Below are 6,000 nucleotides of genomic sequence, written 5' to 3'. Positions count from 1 at the left end.
CCTGGATCATATCGTGACTCAATTTTTAGATTTTTAAGGGATCTCCGTACTGTTCTCCATAGTGGCTGCATCAGTTTACATTCCAACCAACAGTGTAGGGGGATTCCCTTTTCTCCATACCCTCTCCAGCATTTATTATTTGTAGACATTTTGCTGATGATCATTCTAACTCTTTTGCCTTTCCCCCCCCCAACTTTCAGAGGAATTCTTTGCTTCTCTCTTTGCTTCTTCTCTCCCTGGGTTTATATTTTTACTTAATGTGGGCAAGCAGAGAGAAATGACTCTCTGACATCTTCCCTAGACTCGAAGACCCCTGCCTTACATTTTGAAGGCTCACTCTGGTGGATATGTTGAGAATTAAAATAAGGCAAAGGAAGAAGTAGAGAGACCAATTACAAGAATATCATGGTATTCCATTGGGAAATATTGGTGGATTGTATTAGTTGCAGAAGCAAATGAATTTTGCATAATATTTTCAGATTGAGCCAATAGTATTTTTTAATAGGATGAATAATGTGAATATGCAAAGTTAGAAAATAGAAGTAAAGGAAAACGGCTTTATGCTCTCATGACCTGAGCAGGAGGAATGACAGAGATGCCATAATTTACTGTGATGTGGTGAAGAAGTGTCAGGGAAGTGTGGAGGTCTTGTTTTGGTCATGTTGACCTTGAGAGGGTCATTAGACTTTGAGGCATCTACTAGACATCCAAGTAAAAAAAACAGTTAGACAACTGATTTTATAAGTCTTGTCTTTAGGAGAGAGATCTGGAGTAATGATATAAACAAGGGACTATTGAAGTTGTTATTGCAACAGCATATGTACAAGGCTAGGTCTGAAAGACAAGAAGAGCCACCTTGTACACTACAATAGCAATGCCAGCTTGATTACAAGCATCTCTATAGAAGAATTGTGAACCATTTCTATAGCAATGTAATTACTTCACTTTCTTTTTTTTTTTTTTTACATCTTTATTGGAGTATAATTGCTTTACAATGGTGTGTTAGTTTCTGCTTTATAACAAAGTGAATCAGTTATACATATACATATGTTCCCATATCTCTTGTCTCTTGCATCTCCCTCCCTCCCACTTTCAATTTTATAAGTAGTTATGTAGGACTGAATGGTCCAAATGCATGAGATACTCATTGGGCAGATACCTAGCATGAATGCATACCCAAAGAAAATAGCAAACAGATGTATTTATTGCTGACAAACACACATGTAAAAGCATCCAGATAAATATTTCTATTCTCGTGCTTTTTATGTATCTATCACTGATGATCGTTTGGAATAATTTTCTTTTTTAAACTTCGTAGTCTCTTTGAGGGCTGAAAATTTTAAATATAAGTTTTATTAGTTTCCTAGGGCCCCAGTAAAAAGGTTGGTAGATTAAACATGTAAACATTTATTGCATCACAGTTTTGGAGGCTAGAAGTACAGAATCAAGCTGTCATTAGGGCCATGAGACCTCTGAACCCTGAAGAGGAATCAGTCCTTGCCTCTCACTGGTTTCTGGAGGTTTACTGGAAATCTTTGGCATTTCTTGGCTTGCTGCTGCCTAACTCCAATCTCTGCCTTTGTTGTCATATAGTGTGCTCCTTGTGTGTGTCTCTTCACCTGTTATTTTTTTATAAGGACACAGGTCCTATTGGAGTTGGGGCCCACCCTACTCCAGCATGACCTCATCTGAACTTAACTAATGACACTTGCATGACCCTATAAGGTCACCATCTGAGACACTAGGGTTAGGACTTCAACATATCTTTTCTTGCGGGGGCACAGTTTAATCTATAGCACCAGTCATACTTAAAATAAGATACAGTTTTTTAATGAACAAAATGTGTAAACAGGTATGGGAAAAAAAGTTGGATTTTTGTGTTAATTTTCAAAGACCATTTATGCAAAAAATCCCTCAAGCAGTTTTGAAGATTTAGACTGTTTTGATAATTACACATTACATCTGCTACAGAGCTTTTTCTCTTTCATTTGAGATGGAAAATTAAAATAACTTAATGACTGACTGCTGACAAAAATTCATTTTAATTATGCTACAAATTGCAGTAATGTCCCTGAGTGTAAGAAAACTATAATACAATGTTCATATTTCTGTTCAGTATATTCATAATTTAGTGTCTCAACTAAATTAAAGATTTTTTTCTTAAAGACAATAAATATTAATATATCAAAGGATTTATTGGTGATTGCAGCAAACATGCTGATATTTTAAAGTGCTCCATTCATAGTCAATGCTTTCTGAACTGACTTTTGACTCTGTGATGAGCCTAGCTATTTTAGTTATTTTGATTATTTTTGTTACTTTATTTTTTTTTTTTTTTAACATCTTTATTGGGGTATAATTGCTTTACAATGGTGTGTTAGTTTCTGCTTTATAACAAAGTGAATCAGTCATACATAAACATATGTTCCCATATGTCTTCCCTGTTGCGTCTCCCTCCCTCCCACCCTCCCCATCCCACCCCTCCAGGCTGTCACAAAGCACCGAGCCAATATCCCTGTGCCATGCGGCTGCTTCCCACTAGCTATCTACCTTACTGCGTTTGTTACTATGTATATGCCCATGACTCTCTCTCGCCCTGTCACAGCTCACCCTTCCCCCTCCCCATAACCTCAAGTCCGTTCTCTAAGAGGTCTGCGTCTTTATTCCTGCTTTACCCCTAGGTTCTTCATGACATTTTTTTCTTAAATTCCATATATATGTGTTAGCATACGGTATTTGTCTTTTTCTTTCTGACTTACTTCACTCTGTATGACAGACTCTAGGTCTATCCACCTCATTACAAATAGCTCAATTTCGTTTCTTTTTATGGCTGAGTAATATTCCATTGTATATATGTGCCACATCTTCTTTATCCATTCATCCGATGACGGGCACTTAGGTTGTTTCCATCTCCGGGCTATTGTAAATAGAGCTGCAATGAACATTTTGGTACATGACTCTTTTTGAATTTTGGTTTTCTCAGGGTATATGCCCAGTAGTGGGATTGCTGGGTCATATGGTAGTTCTATTTGTAGTTTTTTAAGGAACCTCCATACTGTTCTCCATAGTGGCTGAACCAATTCACATTCCCACCAGCAGTGCAAGAGTGTTCCCTTTTCTCCACACCCTCTCCAGCATTTATTGTTTCTAGATTTTTTGATGATGGCCATTCTGACTGGTGTGAGATGATATCTCATTGTAGTTTTGATTTGCATTTCTCTAATGATTAATGATGTTGAGCATTCTTTCATGTGTTTGTTGGCAGTCTGTATATCTTCTTTGGAGAAATGTCTATTTAGGTCTTCTGCCCATTTTTGGATTGGGTTGTTTGTTTTTTTGATATTGAGCTGCATGAGCTGCTTGTAAATTTTGGAGATTAATCCTTTGTCGGTTGCTTCATTTGCAAATATTTTCTCCCATTCTGAGGGTTGTCTTTTGGTCTTGTTTATGGTTTCCTTTGCTGTGCAAAAGCTTTGAAGTTTCATTAGGTCCCATTTGTTTATTTTTGTTTTTATTTCCATTACTCTAGGAGGTGGGTCAGAAAGGATCTTGCTTTGATTTATGTCATAGAGTGTTCTGCCTATGTTTTCCTCTAAGAGTTTGATAGTTTCTGGCCTTACATTTAGGTCTTTAATCCATTTTGAGCTTATTTTTGTGTATGGTGTTAGGGAGTGATCTAATCTCATACTTTTACATGTACCTGTCCAGTTTTCCCAGCACCACTTATTGAAGAGGCTGTCCTTTCTCCATTGTACATTACTGCCACCTTTATCAAAGATAAGGTGTCCATATGTGCATGGGTTTATCTCTGGGCTTTCTATCCTGTTCCATTGATCTATCTTTCTGTTTTTGTGCCAGTACCATACCGTCTTGATGACTGTAGCTTTGTAGTATAGTCTGAAGTCAGGGAGCCTGATTCCTCCAGTTCCTTCTTTCGTTCTCAAGATTGCTTTGGCTATTCGGGGTCTTTTGTGTTTCCATACAAATTGTGAAATTTTTTGTTCTAGTTCTGTGAAAAATGCCAGTGGTAGTTTGATAGGGATTGCATTGAATCTATAGATTGCTTTGGGTAGTAGAGTCATTTTCACAATGTTGATTCTTCCAATCCAAGAACATGGTATATCTCTCCATCGATTTATATCATCTTTAATTTCTTTCATCAGTGTCTTATAATTTTCTGCATACAGGTCTTTTGTCTCCTTAGGTAGGTTTATTCCTAGATATTTTATTCTTTTTGTTGCAATGGTAAATGGGAGTGTTTTCTTGATTTCACTTTCAGATTTTTCATCATTAGTATATAGGAATGCCAGAGATTTCTGTGCATTAATTTTGTATCCTGCCACTTTACCAAATTCATTGATTAGCTCTAGTAGTTTTCTGGTAGCATCTTTAGAGTTCTCTATGTATAGGATCATGTCATCTGCAAACAGTGACAGCTTTACTTCTTCTTTTCCAATTTGGATTCCTTTTATTTCCTTTTCTTCTCTGATTGCTGTGGCTAAAACTTCCAAAACAATGTTGAATAATAGTGGTGAGAGTGGGCAACCTTGTCTTGTTCCTGATCTTAGTGGAAATGCTTTCAGTTTTTCACCATTGAGGATGATGTTTGCTGTGGGCTTGTCATATATGGCCTTTATTATGTTGAGGAAAGTTCCCTCTATGCCTACTTTCTGCAGGGTTTTTATCATAAATGGGTGTTGAATTTTGTCAAAAGCTTTCTCTGCATCTATTGAGATGATCATATGGTTTTTCTCCTTCAATTTGTTAATATGGTTTATCACATTGATAGATTTGCGTATATTGAAGAATCCTTGCATTCCTGGAATAAACCCCACTTGATCATGGTGTATGATCCTTTTAATGTGCTGTTGGATTCTGTTTGCTAGTATTTTGTTGAGGATTTTTGCATCTATGTTCATCAGTGATATTGGCCTGTAGTTTTCTTTCTTTGTGACATCCTTGTCTGGTTTTGGTATCAAGGTGATGGTGGCCTCGTAGAAGGAGTTAGGGAGTGGTCCTCCCTCTGCTATACTTTGGAAGAGTTTGAGAAGGATAGGTGTTAGCTCTTCTCTAAATGTTTGATAGAATTCGCCTGTGAAGCCATCTGGTCCTGGGCTTTTCTTTGTTGGAAGATTTTTAATCACAGTTTCAATTTCAGTGCTTGTGATTGGTCTGTTCATATTTTCTATTTCTTCCTGATTCAGTCTTGGCAGGTTGTGCATTTCTAAGAATTTGTCCATTTCTTCCAGATTGTCCATTTTATTGGCATAGAGTTGTTTGTAGTAATCTCTCATGATCTCTTTTATCTCTGCAGTGTCAGTTGTTACCTCTCCTTTTTCATTTCTAATTCTATTGATTTGAGTCTTCTCCCTTTTTCTCTTGATGAGTCTGGCTAGTGGTTTATCTATTTTGTTTATCTTCTCAAAGAACCAGCTTTTAGTTTTATTGATCTTTGCTATTGTTTCCTTCATTTCTTTTTCATTTATTTCTGATCTGATTTTTATGATTTCTTTCCTTCTGCTAGCTTTGGGGTTTTTTTGTTCTTCTTTCTCTAATTGCTTGAGGTGCAAGGTTAGGTTGTTTATTCGAGATGTTTCCTGCTTCTTAAGGTGGGCTTGTATTGCTATAAACTTCCCCCTTAGAACTGCTTTTGCTGCATCCCACAGGTTTTGGGTCGTTGTGTCTCCATTGTCATTTGTTTCTAGGTATTTTTTGATTTCCTCTTTGATTTCTTCAGTGATCTCTTCATTATTAAGTAGTGTATTGTTTAGCCTCCATGTGTTTGTATTTTTTACAGATCTTTTCCTGTAATTGATATCTAGTCTCATGGCGTTGTGGTCAGAAAAGATACTTGATACAATTTCAATTTTCTTAAATTTACCAAGGCTTGATTTGTGACCTAAGATATGATCTATCCTGGAGAATGTTCCATGAGCACTTGAGAAAAATGTGTATTCTGTTGTTTTTGGATGGAGTGTCCTATAAATATCAATTAAGTCC

The sequence above is a fragment of the Tursiops truncatus genome, chromosome 4 (assembly GCF_011762595.2).
Source record: "Tursiops truncatus isolate mTurTru1 chromosome 4, mTurTru1.mat.Y, whole genome shotgun sequence".
In the NCBI taxonomy this organism is placed as follows: Eukaryota; Metazoa; Chordata; class Mammalia; order Artiodactyla; family Delphinidae; genus Tursiops; species Tursiops truncatus.
The sequence above is the reverse complement of the archived record's forward strand: the minus strand, read 5'-3'. Positions refer to the sequence as shown.